The 25,398-nt window shown below is 44.0% G+C and overlaps 1 protein-coding gene and 1 long non-coding RNA gene across 4 annotated transcripts in view; one reads left to right on the forward strand and one right to left on the reverse strand.

Moving 5' to 3' along the window:
* MAML3 (mastermind like transcriptional coactivator 3) overlaps positions 1 to 25,398 on the reverse strand; it is a 460,242-nt gene that overhangs the window by 386,600 nt on the left and 48,244 nt on the right. The window lies entirely within an intron of this gene.
* Positions 8,785 to 9,566, forward strand: LOC123329989. The gene is made up of 2 exons (XR_006545656.2): positions 8,785 to 8,873; positions 9,241 to 9,566. It is a non-coding gene; the product is annotated as an uncharacterized LOC123329989 (long non-coding RNA).

The raw sequence follows: 25,398 nt of genomic DNA on the forward strand, positions 1-25,398 counted from the left end.
CTCGGTCTTGTGAATATATAGTAAATATAAGTGGAATTTAAAACACTTAAAGAGGGGAAGGGGAGGGAGAGAGAGAGAAAAGGGGGGAGACGAAGTAATGAACAGTAAACTACTTCACTAGAAATCTTCTTCCTGTTTTTGACTATGCCCCATTTAACTCAGGGGGGGAAGAAAATGAAAATACAAAATGGACACTTCCACCAATCCCTTCCCTGTATTACAAATTTCCATTTGCTGTGTGACTCTGGATTCTTTTAGCAATCACGTTCTCCGCTTGTCAGCAGAGGGTCCATCTATCATGTACATCTTGCCACTGAATATTATTTTAGACACTTGTGTCTGTCATAGCAACCCATTCTAAGCCAAATAAAATATGCCGTTAAGCAGTCTTTGCCTCGACATCCTGTTATTTGGAGATCTGTACTGTTCTTAGTCCCTCACCATTGTAAATAATGCTGCCACGAGAAACTCCATTCTTTACAAGTACTGGGGGTTTCCTATTAGGCTAGAGAAAATCATGTTTCAGCTCTTTTTGCTTCATGCCAGATTCTTTGCAGAGATGGTATCCATTTACAGAAACATCAACAAAACATAAGTGGAGATGGTTTCCCACATTTTGATCAACACTAGGTTTAAAACTTTTACTTATGTCTTTAGTCTTCTAGGTATGCAACTGCACTAAAGTTGTCTTGATACATGTTCCTTTAACTCCTGACTAAGGTGTGCCCTTTTCAGAGTGATAAATTATGGTCTCTTTCCACCCTATGTAAACCGTCTCCTTCACTACTCAGGCTGCCTCTTTTTAAGCAATGAATCATGCCATAGGTGGGAAAAGGGGTCAAAAGTCATTGTCTAGTCGTAACTAACCATGCCATCAACTGCTGAGGACAAAAAAACAAAAAAAAAAAAACAAAAAAAAACACAGTTCTTAAGGAATTAAGGAAAAATGGGAAATATTTAGCCTTCTAGAAATGAGTAACAATCGATCAAAAATATTTATCAGTTCCCACGTATGCAAAAACAGTTCCCGCAAAATTCTGTTCCCACACAATTCATCTAGTCAAAGGGAGAGTCTTCCCCCCCCCCCGCTTCTTACTATTCTCCACCATCCACTTATCACCTGCCCCCTTTTCCCAGACATACCCCAACATCTCCATCATGCCAGGACAATGCCTCCAGTCACCCAGGGCACAATTTCGTAATCTGCTTTGACTACTCTTTCTTTCAATCAGTTCTTCTTCCCTCAAAACACCTTTTTCTTTCCATTCTCAGTGCCCCTTTGGTTGGCTTTCCTCACTTTTCCCCAGACCAATGCATTTTCCAGCAAACCTGCTCTCCGGCTCCCAGGCTCTGCTCCTCCATCCATCCCATGTGCTGCTACCAGCGAAACCTCCTGTAGCACAGAACTGACTTGTCCATCCCTGATTTCTGGGGGATTTTATGAATCACTAGAATATATCCCAGCTGGTTCCCAGGCAAGAAACTACATTTCCAATAGCACTCTCTTTGTACCTCTCTTTGGAATGTGTTAAATTTCTTGAGAAAAGAGTGTGCATCATCATCTTTGTATCTGTGTGTGTGTGTGTGTGTGTGTGTGTGTATATGCTTAGTCATGTCCAACTCTTTGCAACTCCATGCACTGTAGCCCACCAGGCTCCTCTGTCCAAGGAATTTTCCAGGCAAGAATACTGGAGTGGGTTGCCATTTCCTACTCCAAGGGATCTTCCTGACCCAGGGATCAAACCCCTGTCTCCTGCATTTCCTGCACTGGCAGGCAGATTCTTTACCACTAGCACCACCTGGGAAGTCCCTCATATCTTCATAGTGCTTCATAAGATTTTCAGTTCAGTTCAGTTCAGTAGCTCAGTCGTGTACGATTCTTTGTGACCCCATGGACCGTAGCATGCCAGGCTTCCCTGTCCATCACCAACTCCCGGAGCTTACTCAAACCCATGTGCATCCAGCAGGTGATGCCATCCAACCATCTCATCCTCTGTCGTCCCCTTCTCCTCCCACCTTCAATCCTTCCCAGCATCAGGGTCTTTTCTAATGAGTCAGTTCTTCACAGCAGGTAGCCAAAGTATTAGAGCTTCAGCTTCAACATCAGTTCTTCCAATGAATATTCAGGACTGATTTCCTTTAGAATTGACTGGTTTGATCTCCTTGCAGTCCAAGAGACTCTCAAGAGTCTTCTCCAACACCACAGTTCAAAAGCATCAATTCTTTGGTGCTCAGCTTTCTTTACAGTCCAACTCTCACATCCATACATGACTACTGGGAAAACCATAGCTTTGACTAGACGGACCTTTGTCAGCAAAGTAACGTCCCTGCTTTTTAATATGCTATCTAGGTCTGTCCATCCTAGAGGAAATCAGTCCTGAATATTCATTGGAAGGACTGATGCTGAAGCTCAAACTCCAATACTTTGGCCCCCTCATGCGAAGAACTGACTCACTGGAAAAGACCCTGATGCTGGAAAAGATTGAAGGTGGGAGGAGAAGGAGACGACAGAGGATGAGATGGCTGGATGGCATCACCAACTAGATGGACATGAGTTTGAGTAAGCTCTGGGAGTTGGTGATGGACAGAGAAGCCTGGCGTGCTGCGGTCCATGGGGTCGCAAAGAGTCGGACACGACTGAGCGACTGAACTACACGGGTTTGTCATAGCTTTTCTTCCAAGGAGCAAGTGTCTTTTAATTTCATGGCTGCAATCACCATCTGCAGTGATTTTGGAGCTCCCAAAAATAAAGTCTGTCACTGTTTCCATTGTTTCCCCATCCATTTGTGATGAAATTAGGGGACCAGATGCCATGATCTTAGTTTTCTGTGTGTTGAGTTTTAAGCCACTTTTTCACTCTCCTCTTTCACTTTCATAAAGAGGCTCTTTAGTTCTTCTTCGCTTTCTGCCATGTACTCAAAAGAACTAATTTGAATTACAGTTTCTCCTGTAACCCAGTTCTTATTACCGAGTCAAATGTAAACTTCTTAAAAACAGTGTCTTTATATCGCCCATGGTCCAGTGCTTCTACACAGTAGAATTTACACAAATAATGGTTTAATAAATGAATTAAGGAATTTCTAGCTCTTAATTCCAACGTGGATCCACTAGCTGTGTGCTCTAGAAAAAGCCACCTAGAAACACATTGGTATTTAAGAGGTCCACTGAAAGGAAGATAGTAATATTCAGAATACTCCTATAAATTAGACATTGAAAATAACACATTGTAAACATAAAAAAAAAATAATGGGCCTTCAGGCTAAGTTCCATTACCAGATCATAATTAATATATAGATGTGCTATGGAAAGAAACGTGTTACCAAGACATTAATACATATACTTTCCAAATAAATGACACCACTTAGAATGCATTCCTTCCAAAACTGTTAGTTTCATAAGGCTCAGTTTCTTGATCAGCTTCTGACCAAAAATAAGAAGAATGGAATTCCCCCTGACATCAGCTACTTTTCTTAATCCCAGCATGATTTAACAGATGCTGCCTGGACTAATAGTAAAGAATTCCAATTTGTGCTCTTTCTTTAATTAGCTTCATGACCTTGGGCAAGTCACTTCACCCCAGGGGTCTCTGTTTTTTCACCTGGGAAGTAAGACTGTCTGGCTCTGGTCATTAGGATTGCATCCAGCTCTGGAGTTCAATTCAATGATCTGTGAGTTAAAAATAAGCTTTTCACTGATACACACAGCAGCATGAATGAATCTCAAACGCATTGTGCCAAAGGGTTACATATTCTAGGATTACCTTCACATGACATTCTGGAAAAGGCAAAACTAGGAGTCATGAGATCAGTGGTTCCCAGAGATTAAAGGTAAGGGGGAGGGTTTGACTACAAAAGGGTAGTATGAAGAAATTTTCTTTGGAGGTATAAAAATTGTTCTGTGTCTTAATTGTCATGATTATAGGACTCTCTATGCCTTTGCCAAAATTCACAGAACATTACATCAAAAAGAGAGAATTTTGCTGTACGTGAATCACATGATTTAAGACATTAAAAAAAACGCATTTCAGGCTTCCCTGGTGGCTCAGTGGTTAAAGAATCCATCTACTGATGCAGGAGACACAGGTTCAGCCCCTGGTTGGGAAGATCCCACATGCTGGGGAGCAACAAAGCCTGTGTGCCGCAACCACAGAGCCTGTGCTCTAGATCTAGAGCCCAGGAACGGCAGCTACTGAGCCCACATGCCTCAACTACTGAAACCCAGCCACCCCAGAGCCCATGCTCCGCACTGAGAAGCCCACACATTGCAACTAGGGAGTAGCCCCTGCTCTTCTCAACCACAGAAAGCCCACACAGCAATGAAGACTCAGCACAGCCAAAAATATACAAATCAATAAAACTAAAAATATATATATTCCTCTAATCCAATGCAATTTTTGACATCGTGAACAGTTTCCCCTAAGAAGTTAATATGGACTTTCAGTATCTGCTAATAACATTTTGTCCCAAGACTGATGAGCTAAGTTTGTATCCAAATAATCCACTGCTTCTTTCTGTGGCGTTATTGTTGCTTTTAACCTGTAGACAAACAGTCTACGGAATCCTTTCTCATGGAAGAAAAGATTTTTCTTTCTTTCCTTTTCCAGTGAGCTTTTGACAATGAAAAAGTCAAATGAACCCAAGCAGGAACGATTCTTGGGCTGCCCAGGCCCCACAATGGCGTTCAGAGAATGTCAGAATGTTGTTATTACTCTTGTGATTCATACCAAAGATATGAGGGACAGCACATGCCTAATAATAACAACACAGCAGCAACAACTGCAGCTGACATTTAATGAGCACTTACTATGTTCCAGGCCCTGCTTGCAGTGCTCACACACAGCCTTACTAAGTGCTATAGTAACTCATCTACTTCTCAGAATAATCCTGAAATAGGTCCAGCAAAACCGAGAGATTCAACAATTTCTCAAGGTCAAATGGCTAGGCAGGTGGCAGAGTCAGAGGTCCAACCTAGACAGCCTAATTCTTACCACCGCACTAAGATCCTGTGTAGAAAAGTTTATTTAAAGGAGCAATTTACTCATCTTCTTGCACAGTCTATCAGTTCAGTTTAGTTGCTCAGTCATGTCTGACTCTTTGTGACCCCATGGACTTCAGCACACCAAGCCTCCCTGTCCATCACCAATTACTCAAACTCATGCCCTTTGAGTCAGTGATGACATCCAACAATCTCATCCCCTGTTGTCCCCTTCTCTTCCTGCCTTCAATCTTTCCCAGCATCAGGGTCTTTTCAAATGAGTCAGCTTTTCGTATCAGGTGGCCAAAGTATTGCAGCCTCAGCTTCAACTTCAGTCCTTCCAATGAACATTCAGGACTGATTTCCTTTAGAAGTGACTGGTTGGATCGCCTTGAATCCAAGGGACTCTCAAGAGTCTTCTCCAACACCACAGTTCAAAAGCATCAATTCTTCAGCACTCAGCTTTCTTTATAGTCCAACTCTCATATCCATACATGACCACTGGAAAAACCATAGCCTTGACTAGACGGACCTTTGCTGGCAAAGTAATGTCTCTGCTTTTGAATATGCTATCTAGGTTGGTCATAACTTTCCTTCCAAGGAGTAAGCGTCTTTTAATTTCATGGCTGCAGTCACCATCTGCAGTGATTTTGGAGCCCCAAAAAATAAAGTCTGACACTGTTTCCCCATCTATTTCCCATGTAGTGATAGGACCAGATGCCAAGATCTTAGTTTTCTGAACGTTGAGCTTTAAGCCAACTTTTTCACTCTTCTCTTTCATTAAGAGGCTCTTTAGTTCTTCTTCTTCACTTTCTGCCATAAGGGTGGTGTCATCTGCATATCTCAAGTTATTGATATTTCTCCCAGCAATCTTGATTCCAGCTTGTGCTTCATCCAGCCCAGCATTTCTCATGATGTACTCTGCATATAAGTTAAATAAGCAAGGTAACAATATATAGCCTTGACGTACTCCTTTTCCTATTTGGAACCAGTCTGCTTCTACTATACGATTCCACCGATTCTTAACCAGGCTTTCTTCAGAAATTGAACAGAAGGCCTTTTCTAATTAGACAAGTCAATATGTTCGCCTCCACCAGGTGAGTTCACAAAGAAGTGGGCAGAGCAAAAACCCAGCTGCCTCTTTCTAGTCCACCCTCAGGGCCTGCAACAAATTTGGCCTCTGCCGAGAGGCAAGCTTTTCTTGAGACCTTCCAAGACTAGGCAAAAGAAGGTTGTGCTTCTCCCTGCCATTAGACAGGATCTACTTTTCCTTTCATCATTTTGCTGGTTTTTGTAGACTGGGCCTTCATGTAGAAATAATCCCAAAAGCAGACATGTGCCTATTCCTGAAGCAGTTCTCTGTGCAAGGCAAAAGCAGCCTTCAATCAGAGGGGAGGGCTGGGAAAATTTAGCCCAGGCTGAAGGAAACCAACCCACCCCAAACAAGTCCATTAGACAGTACTTGTAAGGTATTTAGACCCTGAGAATAGAGTAGAAACGCAGATTATACTGAGAAAGGACTCTTTAACTAGTTCCTGGGTTTGTTTAGTCTGCTTACTTACAGTCCAAGCTAATCATCCTAATGGTTGTTTATGACCAGAAGAGGGTTAAAATGGCCTTTCAAAGAAAGCAGGGCAGGCCACGCCCAGTCTCCACCAGAAAAAAACTTCCCCTTTCCCCACCCCCTCCCAACTCCTGCAGGACCCCAAACTTATTAAGGATCTCCACTCAGAGCAAGTAGAATAGCAGACCATAGTTTTATTCACAACTTACCCTCTTCAAACAAGACTATAAGCTCCAAAAAGGCTGGGCCTTCTTTGTCTTTCATTGCTATATCTGCCAATTGATCGCTTTTGCAATAAAACGTAAAAAAAAAAAAAAAAATCAGAGGGGAAATGGGACTTCTCGGAGGGAAAGAGGGCAATTTGGATGGATTTTAAGGCCCTATTTTCCCACTCCAGTACTCGTGGCTGGAGAATCCCATAGACAGAGGAGCCTGGAGGGCTACAGTCCACCGGGGTAGTAAAGAGTCCGATAGGACTGAGCGACACTGACCCTTTCCTTGCTGTAGACACCAGAATCTTGTGACGGAGAGAAAACCCACCCCTCCCAGCGAGTCATCTTCAAACTAAACCAACTATCGGTTTACTGGAATCAACGACATACATTTCCAAAATTCTCATCTGCTAGGAGGTGGGGGCGGGGGGGGGAGGGGGAGGCAGGTTTGGGAGGGGCAGTCAACACAGCCATCCTTCCCCAGGCCACCTACTCCCCCTCCTCCAAAGAGAATCAGAGGAGAACCGGGGTGAGGCCACGGTAACCGGGACGCCCTCCTCCAATTAATGTTATTGCTCCTTTAAAACCGAGAACAAACGGGCCGGCCGGCAGCTCGTGATCCCGGAGGCTGCAGTGCGGTAATTGTCACTTAGCTACTTAACTCCCCGCTGCACTGCTCGCTAGCTCGTCCTGGTTTATCTCTCAGCCAATTACTGCTGTCATTTGCGTTTCAATGTGTCTGGGGCCCGGCCCAGGCGCAGGAACAGGAAACCCCGGGACTGGACGCTGGCTTCCCTGTGGGAGCTGCAGAGGTGTTCAGCAAAGACGCCCACAAAACCGCTCCAGGGGGACCCCAGTCTCCTCCGCCACTCTGGTTTTGTTCTCAGCCTGGTCTACACCGAGGCCACCAGCAAGAGGGATGTCTGATCCTCAAGAATCCAAAGTCAATAACAGCGATGGTGATATTAAACATCACTAGAGCAGTAGCTGTGTGACAGCAGAGAAGCATGGCAAGTATGACTGCAATAGATTATTGTGGAATCAAGGCCCGCACAGTCGCCAAACGTGAAGACAGCAAGATCTTAATTCCGTTCTCACTGCTGTTTTTTTGCACTCAGATTTCCACCCAAGGAGGTTATCCGTCTATAACTGGGCCCTAAAGTGTAGGGAACGTGAATTCTCTGAGGCAACAGTGAGTTGCACCTAAAAATTCTCTTTGTAGCCTACCGTCCTATTATAGGTTTGTGATAGATTTGTACTTTGTCACAAAATTTGATTAAAAAAAAAAAAGATTTCTCAAAGGCACAACCAGATGTGAATTTTTATAATTAAATCAGGGAAAAGAAAAAAGGCTTTGCCAGGTGATGTGTCCAGATTTTCAATTTCTGGAAAAAAAAAAAAAAAAAGCCCTTTCTGGTTGCTCAGTGGGTCCTAACCACAGAAGTGAAGCCTTATCTTTTCAAATATTTATTTACTCAGTCTTCCTGGATCAAATCTACACCACTGTTCACTGCATTAAAGCTTTTATCCCGGAAGGTTTAAACCTCCCGCTTGCAGAGGAAGCATCTTGGCTGAAATGTATTAACCTAGCTTGAGACACCCTTTGGAATGCACTTGATCCACTTACGATATAAAAGCACATGTTTTAAATCTTGACTCCAGGAAGCAAGGGGGACAGGATGAGAGGTTGAGAAACAGCTCAAGTCTTTTACCACTGGCTGCTGCCCGATATACAAAGGATGGTGGCAACGAGGAAGGCAGCCAGCGTGTGCCAATGTGGAGGGCAGCGCACCGGCGAGCTGGGTGGTAAGCCATCTCTGGGTTGTCAGCATCTTCCTTCTCCCAGCTGAGTAGCAGTGAGCTTGTCCTGCTCACCCTGCAGTTAGCAGCAAGCCGCCTCTGACATTCCATCTTCAGAAGCCCCAGCAACCAAGGGAGGGGAGGAGGGCGGGCAGCTGAGGCTGGAAGAGACCTGCTCTAGCTGGATCCAGGGGGCCCAGTCTCTGGGTCTAAAATAAGACTCTTAACTTCTCCGCCAATGAGCTTCGCGCAGCCTAATGACGTCAGAGGCGCCGGCAGTTCTATTTGCAGGCAAAGTCAGTGTATACCAGGATTTCATCCAGGTAAGGAGGAATTTGGGAGGAGGAAGGGGGGCGGGCGCGGGAGGATGAACCTGTCCTCCTGCTGTGCGTATTGAGAGGGGCTGAAAGGGCTGGTGAGCTGCCAAAGTAATTGTATGTCTCATCTTGGGCTGTGCAAAGAAGAGATGGCCTAGCTCTAGCTAATTGCCATCCTCAGGCTACGTGCTCCCCACTGAATACCAGAGAAGGGAATCTGTTCAGTGCATAACAAAGAAAAATCACAAGTCACAGAAAGCTAACCAGGGAACTCCCTGACCGCCCCCCACCCCCAACAGTGCTGACCATGGCCAGCCACACTGGGGGAGACTCGGATGGCCCTCACTCACCTTCTCTCTGCTCTTCTAATTAGGAAAACCTTAAACAAGGAGCCAGTTTGCACCTTTCTTGCTCCTTTTCAGTCATCACCCTGACCCATCTCAGACAAGCGAGAAAGCACTTCAAAAGATAAAGAGCTTGGTTCCTAAGAGAGCTGCTGGCCAGAGTGTGAACTTGCTAATGAAGGATCTGCACAAAAGTAACTTTCTCTTCCTTACAGCTGTATTTCAAGCTGAACAAACTATTCAGATCTATTCCCCCTCTCTCCCTCCCTCTTTCCCCTGTCTCTTTCTCTCAGCTGATCCATAGCCTCTCTCTGGGTTATGAAGTATGCAGTAAACTGCTCTTTCTTTTTTGGTCTCAAAGCCAGAAGTTACTTTACAGAGAAACAAGTTCCTCTTCTCCGGCCCTACCCTGGTGAGTGGCAGCCCTGGAGAGGTATGGAAGCCTCCCACTTATTGCCTAGAACAAAACCCACACCAATCTCCTGAGCCGGTCTGGAGAGTAACTGCCTGGCCAGAGCCTGGTCTGCTGCCACCCACCGTCCCCAGAGCCACCCCTGGGCTTGGGGAGGTAGGGCTAAGCCAGGAGCCCCGCCTTTCTCAAAGCATCACAGAGTCCCCTGCAGTTGGGATGCAACATACATACCCTTCTTTTGTCAGGTTTGACTTTGAATGAGAAGAACCTTTGCCCCTACCTTATTTATTCCCAGCAATGGCAGCTGCTGTCTCCAGCTTTCACAGAGCAAATCCGTGGGACCCCCCCAACTCCCCGCCCCCACCAACCCCAGATTCCCTGAGATCATAGTGAGACCTCAGCCTGGGCCGTCAGTGCTTCCCCAGCCATCTTCACAAAGCTGAATCCATTATCTTCTCCTCCACTGTGACCCTTCCATTTGTACCGCCGCCTGCCCTCAGGACTAGGGCTCGTGCTTTACCGCACACTCTCCTCACCGCTGACGTCCATCAGCATGCTTTTTGAATTTTACATTCACAGACATTTCTCAAATCCAACTCCCAGTATCCAGAAATGAGGCCACAGCTCTTGTTCAGGCACATATCCATCCTGCTCATAACCCCCACCTCCCCGGGAAGGACCTATCCAAAACACTATTGTCCAGTGCTCCTCAGCTCTGTCCACCAAGGGCCCCAGAATGACATGCAGAACCTGGCTTCCACGCTGCTCTCGCTGCAGTCACCCTGCAACAGGACCTGCCCCCGCAGCGTGCTTCCTGCCTCCCCTCTTGCCCAGGCTCCCTTGAGAACGGCCCCTTCTCGCTTTACCCAGCTAATAACTATGACTTTGCCCAGGCTTCATCTTTCTTTGGCTTCTCCGCCTCCCAAGTAGGTTACATACTGCTCCTCTGGGCCCCCATCACGTTCACGCACATTTCTGTCACTGCATCCAGTTCCTTAGGGGTACCTTGGGGCGGGGAAGGCATGTGGAACATTTCTGCTTGTGGTCTCATCATCCAGTTCACACAGTAGACACCTGCTGCACACAGCAGGTCCTCAGCAATTGGTGTTTTCAGATGGCTGGTGAAGGTCATCCATTACCCCAGGGCAGTCAATACCTTGGTCCAAATTAGATCCATTTTCGTGTTATCTATTTAAAGAAGACAGACGCCGAGACACCAAGGATGGTGTCTATGTAACATGTTTAGTCTGGCAACTTATCTACTGTGGGGACTTAATAATGTGATGGACCTGAAGGTGATGACGATGGCAGTGACGTCAGCCATGGCAGGAAACTGGAGATGATTAGACAGCCTTTTATCCTCGGAGGCCGGGTCGTTGCTTAAAACAGTACACGATGAGTCACAAGATGACAGCTCACTTGTCTTGAAACCTTAACGAACCAGAGTACGGGCTGGAACCCCAGTGAGACACACTCTGGAGAAGCCAAAATATCAGAGAATTCGCCCAGCAGAGCTTAAAGAGAGAACTTTCTAGAAGGTATCTGGTCTGCACTCATGGCCTATTTGTTCCCCATTTAACTTCCCCCTCCAATAATCTGTGGGATCTCATTCCCCAGGCAGGGCTAGTTAGATGCAAAATATGAGGGGGTGTAGGGGTAGAAAGGGGTTCCCAGGGGCTGACATCGTGGTAGGAGTACAACCAGGTACAAAAGAGAAGACAGACTTTAAAAGAAGACGGAGAGGGACATCCTTGGCAGTCCAGTGGTTGGAGCTGTGCCTTCCAATGCAAGGGGTGTGGGTTCAATCCCTGGTACGGGAGCCAAGATCCCACGTGTCTCATGGCCAAAAATCCAAAACATAAAACAGAAGCAATATGGTAACAAATTCAATAAAGACTTAAAAGCAAAAACTGTATTGAAAAAAATTTTTTTGTTTTTTAATTTTAGAAAATGAACAGAGTACAGAGCAGTCTGGGGACATTTCATATTTAGGGACAATGAGTCCTACTGGTATGAACAGACTCTGATGGTACCATCTCACAACACAAAGACAAGATTTACCTTCATGATAATGACGGATACAGCAAAAGAGACTCCAATTCTTTCCAGTTTTCTCAACTTTCAGGGAGAAGGAAATGTGAAATATTTTAAGAACGATTTCTATCAGTGTGTGGTGGGGGCTTTTTTTTGTTTTTGTTTTTGTTTTCTTGTTTCAAGTTTTAGCACTTACTGGGGTCGACTTTATCTGTAAGGTTAACACTGAGGTACCCAACAAGTGAACGATTACTTACCTTCACCTGGTTGGAACTGTTAAGCAGCCACGTCCCAAGCCTTGCCCACCCAGAGTATACGACCTAAAACAACTTAGCACCCTAGAGAATTCATCTGCACAGACAGCTTTATTTTAAAACACAATGAAACAGGAAATCCTATCTGCCAAAAAAACTACCAAATATAGTAGGTCCCACACCTCCCCTTCCATGCAAAACACTCATGGACTAAGATTTAAATTCAGGTCAAGAGCACAAAGATGGAACTATTTCAAGGCAGGTCTCATTTCCGAAACAATTTTCTTTAGGTCACGATAATGCTCTTTCCTCTGTCACTCTCCTCTCTGGTGATCATGGTGTCCCCCGCAGATAAATATCTCTCCCCTCCTCTCCTCTCTGCCATGGCCTTTCCCCACCTTTTCTCAGACCTTCAGACATACAGGAGCAGCTCAGATGAGGGAAAAGGTGAAGACTAGGTTCTGTTTGCTTCAGGCCAGTCACATGGTCATCGTTTCCTCAGTTGGTTCAGCTGGTATGACCCAGGTAAATCCACAAAAGGGGAGGGCTTGGGGATACCTGGTTCTTTTTCCACAAAAGACAGGAGTTTGAAATGGGATTAAAAGAAAAGGCTGTTGGATTAGAAAATATGAAAGGAGGGGCTCTTTCAGAAACAGGATGTTGCAAGAAGGAATGTGTTGAGGAGAAAGAAAGGGTGGAGGGTGACCAGAAGGAGTAATGGGTTAATCCCAAGAACAATATCAAAGAGTTAAGTAAAGAGAATGATGGGAAAGAAGGTGACGTTTGGCCACTCATCTGACCATTCCTGAAAAACCAGAGATTTCACAACTGCATCTCCCAGCTCACTGTTTCTTCCCTTCCGGGTAACAAGAGAGAGGTGATCACTCTTAACAAGGTGGGAGAAATTACTACAATAGTCCCAGTATTGGGTTTCTACCAAATGTTGGCAAGCTGGCATAGGAAAGAAGGCATTAACTAGCTATCTCCGATTGGTTTGGCATTTTCTCAAATCCCCTATGTTAGGAAACTTATCTTTAAAATAACATTTTGAAGGCTGAAAACCTTCCAGTCTTCCGTATTTTTCTCCACAACAGTGAATGACAAAGTCATAGACTAGAGAGAAATAAACACTAGTCATGCGTTGGGTCAACATTCATGCAGCAGTTACTGTGTGCCTGATCCAGTGAGTGAGAGTTCTCAAATTTCCAAACTGGGCTAACTTCTACTTTGCTGCATGAAGTGTGTTGACTGACACGCAAACAATATTCTGATAAAGAATATAATAATACAGGGACTTCCCTGGTGGCCCTATGGTTAAGAATCTGCCTGCCAATCAGGGGATTAGGGTTCGATCCCTGGTCAGGGAACTAAGATCCCACTTGCCTCAGGGCAACCAAGTCTGTGCATCACAACTAGAGAGAGAAAAAAAAGCCGTGCTCACTGCAATAAATACACAATGCTGCACCGTCCCCCCAAAATAGTAAGAATAGAGCATACACAAAAGGCAGAGGTTGAAAGGCTACACAAATGCAGGCTTGAATTCCAGCTCTGTTGCAAGCAAGGTGCTTGTCCTTGGCCACAGTAACTTAACTCCTCTAGGCACCCATCTCTTCATCTGTTGAAAGGAAGGCCAGGTTTCCTTGTTTGGGGGAGATTAAATGAAACATGGGATGTCAAGCACCTAGCAGAACATGGCACCTGGCATTTAAGCAGGCATTCATTCAGTGAATATTCATCACTACATGCAGGCTCTGATCCAGCCATGCAGTCCCAGCAACAAAAAAGAGAAGTGAGATCCCTCTTTTCCCCTCACCTTCCACATGTCGTCACCAGGACGTAACAGAACCCTGAAAACCTGTGACCGTGAAACCAAGAGGATGCCATACCAATATTCCAGATGTCATGACTTTCGATGTCCCATTTTGATCTGTGCCAAGAATTGCATTTTTAGGTGAGATTCCACTTGCAGCCCTGAGTCCTGAGCACTCAGACACAAAGGCTCTGTGGTTCCTGGTCCATGTGAGGCCATTCACCGGGGAACCGAACCACAAAGGGCTGGGGGCAACCCATCCCTGGCCTTCAGGGTTTAGGCAGAAATGGAACTTTAGAGACAGACTGTTGTCCCCCTTGTTTTAAAATGAGCAAGGTGACTTATGGGGGGCTGCAGGTTTATACAGAGGAAGTTCCCAAATGAACTGCGACATTGTCTCTCACACTCTCTGACTCATTTTGACTTTTCCTTCCCAGCTCTGTCTGTGGCAACAATACATTTTTTGTGTACAAGATTCTAATATGCAATAAAATCTGTTAATAAGCCCAGAATCATTTAGGCACACACAAAAAAAGAGAGTATCAGGTAAACTGACATGAATTGTGTACTTTATTTTCTTACTGATAGCATTCAAGTCGATAAAACCGATAAAGACACTAGCTGAAAACTTTAAACATTTAAAACTATATTCAAGGACGTATGTGCTTGATACAGATACAGGGACATACAGATCTACAACTCAGGGGAAGACATATTTATAAAAGCCTTTAAGGAAATCGGTGTGCTCTATTTTTGTTACTGGCACAACCAATCACCTAGTAAGAAAGTTTCAGTTATTTTCAATGGGTGAGACAATGAGGTTTTGTGGGAAGTCAGAGATAATTGGCTTTGAAACTCAACCCTCCTCATTTCTAGCTATTTCATGTCAAAGAGGTTCTAAAATGTTTCTAAGTTTCAGTGCCCTATCTGAAAAATCGATTTCTGAGAGAAATAAATTAGGTAAGGGATATAAGCCAGTAGTCATGTATGGATGTGAGAGCTGGACCATAAAGAAGGCTGAGTGCCAAAGAATCAAGGCTTTCCAACTGTGGTGTTGGAGAAGACGCTTGAGAGTCCCTTGGACTGCGAGGAGATCAAACCAGTAAATCCTAAAGGAAATCAACCCTGAATATGCATTGAAAGGACTGATGTTGAAGCTGAAGCTCCAGTACTCTGGCCACCTGATGTGAAGAGCCGACTCACTAGAAAAGACCCTGATGCTGGGAAAGATTGAAGGCAGGAGGAGAAGGAGGCAAAAGAGGATGAGATGGTTGGATGGCATCGCTGACTCAATGGACATGAGTTTGAGCAAACTCTGGAAGATGGTGAAGGACAGGGAAGCCTGGCGTGCTGCAGTCCATGGGGTCAGAAGCCTGGCATGCTGCAGTCCATGGGGTCGCAAAGAGTTCAACACGACAGCGACTGACAACAACAACAAGGGATATAAGTAAAAAAAAAAAAGTTGTTCTACTACCTTGCTCCCCAACACATCACTCTCAAAACCTGTTTCTTCCATTCCATTGCCCAGTGAATACTCTCCTGGATTACCTGCCCTCTTGCTTCGTGGCCTCCTATCTGTAATTCCTCCAATCCATCCTGAAACTGCTGTTAGAAATAGCATTTAGAATCAGAAATCAGATCATGGCATGCCTCTGCCATAAATCCCTGCATGACCATTACCTGCAGAACAACTCGGCGATCAGAGCCAAGTCCTCATGCCCCCCGCCACACCTGCTCAGCCTCACCCTCCATGCCATCCCACCTCTACTCGTTCCAGGGTCCCACCATCTGTTCTGTGGGCTGTGCTCCCTGCCCCTCCTCCAAGATGCAATCTCCACTCCACCCCTCCCATCTGTAGAGACCACCACCCTCCACAAGGCTCTGCTCAAATGCCACTTCCCCTCTGAAACCCTCCCTGATATCCTGGGTGACTGGGCTTTCTTAATTTTTATTAAGTTTTGTGTTCTAAATTTACCCGCATCCATGAGTCCTTCTCCACTAGATTGTTAGTTCTTCTGTGCTAGAGACCATATTTGATACATTTTAAAAAAGAATCCTCAAGTTTTATCGTTCCTCACAGGAAGATAGAACCAAAAAATAAAAACGGGGCAAGACATTCCCAAGGTGCTTCAAATTCTGGCAAAAAAAAAACCCCTACAAACCCTGAAGTACATTGGAAATGAAATCTTAGGTGTATTCAGGAAAAAAGAAAACGATTTTTTTAAAACCCCAGCAAACCACAAAGGTGTATGCCATCTTTGGACCTCCCTGGTGGTCCAGTGGCTAAGACTCTGAGCTCCCAGTGCAGGGAGCCTGGGTTTGATCCCAAGTCAGGGAACTAGATCCCACACGATGCAAATAAAGAGTTTTTGCATGCCCAAACTAAGACCCGGCGCAGCCAAATAAATAAATATTCAAAGGGAAAAAAGATGGTCACAAGTTCTTTGCGCCTTCCTCTACCAACAGGTGAGTCTGTTTCCCTGCCATTGAGTAGGAACTGCCTTTAACCCAGTTTGAGCAATATAATGACATTATGACATTTCCAAGTCTAGCATTTCCTGTGACTAATAGCTTTGGCCTTGGTCTCTGGGAACCGTGAGCATCACTTTGAGAAATCTGATTACCCTAAAGGAGAAACTTCATGAAGAGGCCCTGAGTCTATATGGAGAGGTCAGGGATCCAGGGGAGATCAGCCTTCTGGGAACCCTTGGTGTGGTGCCAGGCAGTGAGTGAAGTCGTTTTGGACCCTCCAGACCAGACCAACCAGGAACTGAATAGCACTGAGTGACCTGTGATACACTTCAGGGAACAGAAGGGTTACCTGGCTGATGCCTGCCAGAATTCACGATCAATAAAATCACAGATCCCATTAAAATGGTGGTTGTTTAAAGCCACCAAGTGTTGATGTGGTTTTCTAGCAGCAAGATGTAGCTGAAACACCATCTTCATCAATTTTGTCTCCAGCATCCCAGCCTAACCATTGGAATACGTTTCCTCCAGAGGGAATACTTATATATTAATAAATAGAATAGTTGGGGGAAACTGAATGTATCTTTAAGAAATGTGCATTACACATTACATTTGTCTATTATAAGCCCAGCTATCCTCCCAAATTCATTGCAACACTATGTACAATAGCCAAGACGTGGGAACAACATAAATGTCCAACATATCTTCTCAATGGATAGAGAAGATGCATATACAATGGAATATTACTCAGCCATAAAAGGGACAAAATTGGGTCATTTGTAGAGATGTGGATGGGCCTAGAGTCTGTCATATGGACTGAAATAGAGAAAATGCTGTATATTAACGCATGACCAAATACTGTATATTATCGCACGTATGTGGAATCTAGAAAAATGGTACAAAGAAACCTATTTCCAGGCAGGAATAAACAAGCAGGTGTACAGAAGAGACATGTGGACACAGGGGAGAATGGGAAGGCGGGACAAAGTGAGAGAGCAGCACTAACACATACACACTACTGTGTGTAGAGCAGCCAGCCAGCAGGAAGAGGCTGTGTAACACACATACATACACTACCGTGCGTAGAGCAGCCAGCCAGTGGGAAGAGGCTCTGTAACACACATACATACACTACTGTGTGTAGAGCAGCCAGCCAGCGGGAAGCTGCTGTGTAACACACATATACACACTACCGTGCGCAGAGCAGCTAGCCAGCAGGAAGAGGCTGTGTAACACAGGGAGCTCAGCCTTGTGCTCTGTGATGACCTAGAGGGGTGGGATGGCGGGAGGTGCGTGAAGTCGAAGTGAAAAGGGTTATATGTATATATAAAGCTGATTCACTTCTTTGTGCAGCAGAAACTTAACACAACACTGTAAAGCAATTATACACTGATAAAAACAAACAAGCCCAACTGCCTTGGACCTTGTTAGAGCTTTCATCTCTTCAATGAGATAATCAGCAACTCGAGGGCAGCACCCATGTCTTACATGACATCTTGATTCCACAGGATGAAGGTACACAGTGTACTAAGTCGCGTCAGAGGTGTCCAACTCTTTCTGACCGTATGGATGGTAGCCCACCAGTCTCCTCTATCCATAGGATTCTCCAGGCTACAATACTGGAGTGGGTTGCCATGCCCTCCTCCAGGGGATCATCCCCACCCAGGGATCAAACCTGCATCTCTTACATCTCCTGAATTGGCAAGCTGGTTCTTTACCACTAGTGCCATACTCAGCAGGTGTTCAATCCTATCTGAATCTGATTTATTGACTGCCAGCTTGGTAAGTCAGTTCAGTTCAGTTCAGTCGCTCAGTCGTGTCCGACTCTTTGTGACCCCATGAATCGCAGCACGCCAGGCCTCCCTGTCCATCACCAACTCCCGGAGTTCACTCAGACTCACGTCCATCGAGTCAGTGATGCCATCCAGCCATCTCATCCTCTGTCGTCCCCTTCTCCTCCTGCCCCCAATCCCTCCCAGCATCAGAGTCTTTTCCAATGAGTCAACTCTTCACATGAGGTGGCCAAAGTACTGGAGTTTCAGCTTTAGCTTGATAAAGAGCATTGTATTAGAAGCCCTGGAGGTACAGCACCTAATCTTGTACTTTGCTGTGAAAAGGGAAAAGACAGACGTGTTCACCCATATTTGAAAAGGTGCAGTTAATAGAGAACTTTAGGAACAACTCAGTGGAACATGGTAGAGGGAGCTAGGAGACACCCCCATCCACTTCTTAACGAGCCCAAGCTCTTATGCTCGTGAGGAAGAAACCTCTGTGCCTTCATCTGTCTAATTATCTGATGGCAGAACCATATCTGGTATCTCTCAGATCACTGTAAGTTAGAAATGACCAGGTTCCCATGGTCAGAGGAGCCTGGCAGGCTACAGTCCATGGAGTCACAAACAGCTGGATACAACTGAGTGACTAACACTACCACGACTACTACTAAGGACTGAAAACACCTTCAGTTCCTTGACCAAACAATGATGGGTAAACTCAATTTACTATCATCACTCTGCACATATACGTGATTCTGGTATATCAAACAGCCTGAATTAGTAGACGCAATTCCATGTGCTGGGTCAGCAGAGCATTTCTTTCACATTTACTAGATTTCCCCTTTATTGTCTTTAAAGTATAGTAAATAAAGCAACATTCAAATGTACAGGGAGGATTCAACTAACTTTTGAAGGAGATACAACATGTGTTGGAAGCAAAAAGAATCATTCGTGCCCTAAGTCTGGGTCTTCTATAAGACATCAGCCAGGCAAACCGTGGCAGGAAACTTCAAACTTACATGAGTAATGATTTGTGTTGTTTGCTGCAATGCTAAGTATTCAGGAAAAAGCCTAGGCCATGAGAAAACGAACACCAGCCTGTTCTTGTGGGCCTCGTTCCCTCCGCATATGAGATAGTATCCACGAGGCACTATACGGATCACACGGTATCCTTTATTCTCATACCAAAACCCTACAATGTAAGAATGATTTCCAGCTCCATCTCTAATGTAGATGGGGATATGAAAGCCTAGAGATTTTATAACTCTAAATTCGTAGATTCGTTTCTATTGCTGCCATAACTAAATACCACAGACTGAGTGGCTTAAATGACAAAAATTAATTTTCTCCTAGCTCTGGAGGCTGAGGGTCCAAGATCAAGGGGCTGGCAGGTCTGGTGTCACCAGAGGCCTCTCTCCTAGGCTTGCAGGCAGCTGCCCTCTCACTACGTCCTCACGTGGCCCTTTCCCTGTATACAGTCACTCCTGGTGTCTCACTGACTCCTTATAAGGACACCACTCATACTGAATTAGGGGCCCCACCCTTTAACCTCATTTAACTTTAATTATCTCCCTAAAGGAACTATCTCCAAATACAATCACACTGGAGGTTGGGGCTTCAACCTATGAATTTGGGGGACATAGTGAGTCTATAACATCTCCCCACATCACAAAGCCAGTCACTGGTGGAGCTGGGGTGTGCCTCTTGACTCCCTCCCCATGATCCACTCAATTGCTGTCTTAGTCACTTTGCTGTCCACCACCTCCTTGTTCTGTGTACACAGAAAATGGCCCATGATACAAAAGCTAAGGACATGAAGGCTATGGGGAGGCTATAAAGGAGAGAAAGGAAGCTGAAATGCAGAAAATGCAGAGAAAGTGACTCTTTGCAAAACAGGAAATACAGCTTACGCCCAAACTTATTCTTCCATGGCCAAGAGTCTCCTCCCGCCCCCATGACCCTGGTTTTGCTTTAACAGTAGGAAATTCTCTCATCCTCTCAGATGGTAAGGAAGGTCTTGGGGACCAGTGTTTGCTCTCCTACTAAAAGCCTCTAGACTGAAATGACCCAATAACATGCTCTTTCCAAAATTACACGATAATATATGGTTTAACTTTTTTCATCATATTTTTGTAACCAAAAAAAACCCAACCAAACAAACAAAGACCCTCTTCCACTGCTATAGAGTTCAGAAATGTAATTAATAAAGATTTTCTGATTAGCTAGAACATGTTAAATCCGAAAAAGCTAAACATGCTTTTCTCCTTCTGTCAGATAATGCAAGGAAGCATCTTATATTCAAAAAAGCACATGCTTTCAACTATATTGGATTTTCCTTTAAAAAAAAACAATAATTTAAAGTGGCTGCTAGCAGAGAATTAGGTGCATTTAAATGGGTATTTGTGTTCTGAAAATCTTAATTGAAACTCTTTCATTGTTGTTGTTTATGTATGTGTTTGTTTTGCTTCTGAGGGAAAGCTGAGGTTCTTTTGTGCATTAAGAAGCCTTTCATCTGAAATTCCAGTTTCATACCAAATTAAACCGGCCTATTGGAGATACAGCTTTATACAAAGCATTAAGACATGCTGAAAATATTGTTTTAAAAAGATATGAAGAATCAAAATCGTTTTCCTGTGTGAATCATTCTATAACAAACATGAGACACAGCAAGGCTGATGTAATTTGAAATGAAACGACATCTGTGTTGCCCATTACCTGTCCTCATAAGACCACTTTCCTGGGCTTTGCAAGACAACCTAGCCTTACCAGCTTACCCAAGAATGGTTACTAAGGTACAAGTTCCACCTCATCCTCAGTCTGGCTACTAACTAGCACATCAACATCAAATCCACATCGTCAGCTTCACCATGGCAGAGATCAAATTTTGGTTTAGAGAGCAACCTATCCCATTGGTCCAGGAAATGACTCTAACAATGATATTTCTTCACTATGTTCCCCCCAGGAAATACACAGTATGTACAGTTGCACACATCATATAAGTAACCTCTGTTCTCGAATACAGTTGCTCATTTGGTACTACTGCTGCTGCTAAGTCACTTCGGTTGTGTCCGACTCTGTGCAACCCCATAGACGGCAGCCCACCAGGCTCCCTGTCCCTGGGATTCTCCAGGCAAAAAGACTGGAGTGGGTTGCCATTTCCTTCTCCAATGCATGAAAGCGAAAAGTGAAAGTGAAGTCGCTCAGTCGTGTCCGACTCCTAGCAACCCCATGGACTGCAGCCTATCAGGCTCCTCTGTCCATGGGATTTTCCAAGCAAGAGTACTGGAGTGGGGCGTCATCACTAGAAACCAACAATGCCTATGTACTCAGTCACTCTGTCATGTTCAACTCTGTGAGCCCAAGGACTGTAGCCTGCCAGGCTCCTCTGTTCATGGGACTTTCCAGGCAAGAATATTGGAGTGAGTTGCCATTTCCTTTTGCAGGTGATCCTCCCAACCCAGTAATCAAACGTGCACCTCCTGCTTTGGCAGGCAGATTCTTTACTACTGAACCAGCTGGGAGCCCCCAAACCAATAAAACCACATCTTAAATAAAAGAATTAAGGCATCTCTACAAAGGCGAGGGGAGTTGGGAATTAGAGTTTGGAATTAGCAGAGGCAAACTAGTATACATAGGATGGATAAACAAGATCCTACTGTATAGTACTGGGATCTACATTAATATCCTGCAATAAATCATAATGGAAAAAATATGAAAATATATACACATAAATGAATCATTTTGTTGCATACCTGAAACTAACAAAACATTGTAAATCAACTATATGTCAATAAAAATTTTTTTAGAGAATTAAGGCATCATGATAAAATGCTTCTTACTAGCCAAAAGGATTTTAAATTTTATATATATATATATATATTTAATGTGTATATTTTAACAGTATAATAGCAACATTGTCATCTGAGATATTAATTCAATGCCTCCTCAGCTTTTTCTCTAAACTTTCTGAATGGGTATGGAGGGTCCAGAGTGCTTATGTAAGGAGTAAAAGATAATCCTAGCATTTCTACCTGGATCCTCTTCTTAGTAAGATCCTCATGTTGAAGCTCCCCAACCATAGAAAATCTTCCACTCTCTTCAAAGCCATCACCACAAGCATGGAACTTCCGTATGCCTTGTGTCCTATCACACACACACACAAAGATGTTGTGTGGGAATTCCCTGGCGGTCCAAAGGCTAAGAATTCTGCTTTCACTTCTGGAGGTCTTGGTTCAAACCATGGTCAAGGAACTAAGATCCTACAAGCCATACAGCCAAAAAAAAAAAGATGTGTAAAATAAAGTGTAAAGCATTTTATTCATAACTAGAGAAAAAGCACTTTAAAATGGTGATCAAAATAATCATGAAAGTGAAAGTCACTCAGTCATGTCCGACTCTTTGCAACTCCATGGACTATACAGTCCATGGCATTCTCCAGGCCAAAATACTGGAGTAGGTAGCCTTTCCCTTCTCCAGGGGATCTTCCCAACCCAGGGATTGAACCCAGGTCTCCCACATTGCAGGTGGATTCTTTACCAGCTGAGCCACAAGGGAAGCCCAAGAATACTGGACTGGGTAGACTATCCCTTCTCCAGGGGACCTCCCTGACCCAGGAATTGAACCGGGGTCTCCTGCATTGCAGGCAGATTCTTTACCAACTGAGCTATCAAATAATCATGACACTATGTTTAATGAGGGTGGACCCAGAGGTTTCATATGGAACTAGACTATCATTCTCTTAGCCTGACACTCCTTTTTCAAGTTCTCATCACGTCTACATCTCCTGTTCTATTTATTCAGAGCTAACCTAAGTGCGGTTACTTAGTGTCAAGGATTCCTACAGAACCTCTTACTACTTTGTGGAATGAAAAACAGGAATGAAACATGCAAAGACCCAAGAGGTCAGCCCAACCTCTGTCTCACAAAACAGGATTATTCCCTGTAGTGCCTCTTCAAGTTTGATCACATCCATTTTTCTTATTTACAAAGCAAAGTGTTGATAAAGTATAACAAACAGTTACCTGTTTAAATAGCTTAAATGACAAATTAATAAGTCAGCATGTAACTCTAAGAAGTTATTTGTGAGGAACATGGAGGGGAAAAAAATGATACCCTCTTCCACAGTCTCATCAATATATCCATGAATACCAGTAGAGGGATGGGCATACTGAACCACCAGTGATGAAATCCTGAGATCCTGGTGTGCAAACACCCAAAGGAATAACTAGGGAAACATTTCTGTCCTTGAAGAAATTATAACCGAATATGATTCCAAATTCAATAAAGATCTGAAATGAGCTAGCATGGTTTTTCCACCTCAATGCTCCTAATCCCATTTTTAAGACTCTTTACGAATCCCATAACTCTGCAGTATGCTATACCACTAGGGACAGTCATTCTAAAGTGAACGAATCATTTGGCATCAATAGTTCAGGATATTTCTTTGTAAAAACTGACTTTTCTTGGAAAAAAAAAGAAGAACCACTCTAGAGACATGTAAAAAGATTGAGGGAGAGGAGGCTTAAATTAACTTACCATTTCCTGTTGTTTCCAAAACTGCCCTCTTTGATTAGACACTCCCTGCTTGGAGCCAAGGGTGGATTGACTAATCCATCTATCCAGCCCTGGGTTTCACAGAAATACTCTTCCCTCCAATTGCTCCCAACTATCAAAAGCCTTGCAAGAATACTGGAGTGGGTTGCCATTTCCTTCTCCAAGGGATTTTTCCGAGCCAGGGATCGAACCTGAGTCTCCTACATTGACAGATGGATACTTTACCACTGAGCCACCTGGGAAGCCCATCAAAAGCCTCAGCTCTGGTCAATGGATGTATAGCTCTATGAGTAAATATCCTTACATAATACACTATTAAACTGCTATAATTTTCAGCATATCAATTCAACAGAAGTAAACATTTGCGTGTGTGCATCCACAGACAAGCAAGCTGTGAAAGTCAAGAAGACTCTTCCTCATGCGACTAAGACCTTAGACTCTGGTTTCTTTGAACAAATCAAATTGATAGTTCCAAATACCTCTAAAATACCGGAATTTGAAATCTTATATTAACAAACTAGTTTAGTGTGGCATGGATACCGATATATACCAGCACTCAAATTTCATCACTTTTTATGGCTTAAATATTCACCTTTTTCCTTAATCACTGGTATCATAATTGTCAGGATGACCTGTAAGTTACTGACGATCGGAACCTGAGAAAAAGTCGTTATTTTTCTTCTTTGATCTAAAATAGACAAAGCTTTGTGAATTTCCCTGGTGGTCCAGTGGTTAGGACTCTATGCTTTCACTACCGAGGGCATGGGTTCAATTCCTGGCCAGGGAACTAACATCCCACAAGCTACACATATACAAATTTAAAACTTTTTTAAAAAAATGAAAAAATTAAAAATAACAACAAAAAAAGACAATGCTTAACAAAATCCTGAGATTAATTTCAGAATAAAATCTTATTAACCAAGAAGTTAGGTTTAAAAGGAGCAGAAACTTTATGAAAACAAGAAAACCAAAAGCAGAGAACTTACGAACATTGTTGAATGGAGGACTAAAATCTCCATTATGTATATAAACTATGTGATGAAAATATATTGGTCAATAGTACAGAGACTAAATCTGAATTTGGTTTTCAATCAGCTGCTTGGGACTTAAAAGCTGAAGAACTATCATCATTGAGTCCTTTGAATGTACAAATTTTCCTCATCTTAATTATTAACATCATTTGTCTGTCTACGTCTTCTGCCTATTGCTGCTGCTGCTGCTAAGTCGATTCAGTCGTGTCGGACTCTGTGCGACCCCATAGACGGCAGCCCGCCAGGCTCCTCCATCCCTGGGATTCTCCAGGCAAGAACACGGAGTGGGTTGCCATTGCCTTCTCCAATGCATGAAAGTGAAAAGTGAAAGTGAAGTCACTCAATCATGCCGACTCTTAGAGACCCCATGGACTGCAGCCTACTAGCTCTTTCTATTTAGGTTTCTTTAGAGAAAGAAGCCGGAGAAGGCAATGGCACCCCACTCCAGTATTCTTGCCTGGAAAATCCCATGGATGGAGGAGCCTGGTAGGCTGTAGTCTATAGGGTCTAAGAGTTGGACACGACTGAGCGACTTCACTTTCACTTTCACTTTCATGCATTGGAGAAGGCAATGGCAACCCACTCCAGTGTTCTTGCCTGGAGAATCCCGGGGGCAGGGGAGCCTGGTGGGCTTCCGTCTATGGGGTCGCACAGAGTCAGACATGACTGAAGCGACTTAGCAGCAGCAGCAGAGAAAGAAGCGAACCCTCAACCAGAAAGATGGAAGAAAAAGTGGGGTTGGCAAAAAATACTCTCAGAAAAGAGAAGGCACAGAGGGAAAAAATAGAAATTAAACAAGCTGGTCTTGTACATCTCTTGAAACCACATGATAGAAATAAATCCATGGAG

This window comes from Bubalus bubalis, chromosome 17 (genome assembly GCF_019923935.1).
Source record: "Bubalus bubalis isolate 160015118507 breed Murrah chromosome 17, NDDB_SH_1, whole genome shotgun sequence".
Taxonomy (NCBI): Eukaryota; Metazoa; Chordata; class Mammalia; order Artiodactyla; family Bovidae; genus Bubalus; species Bubalus bubalis.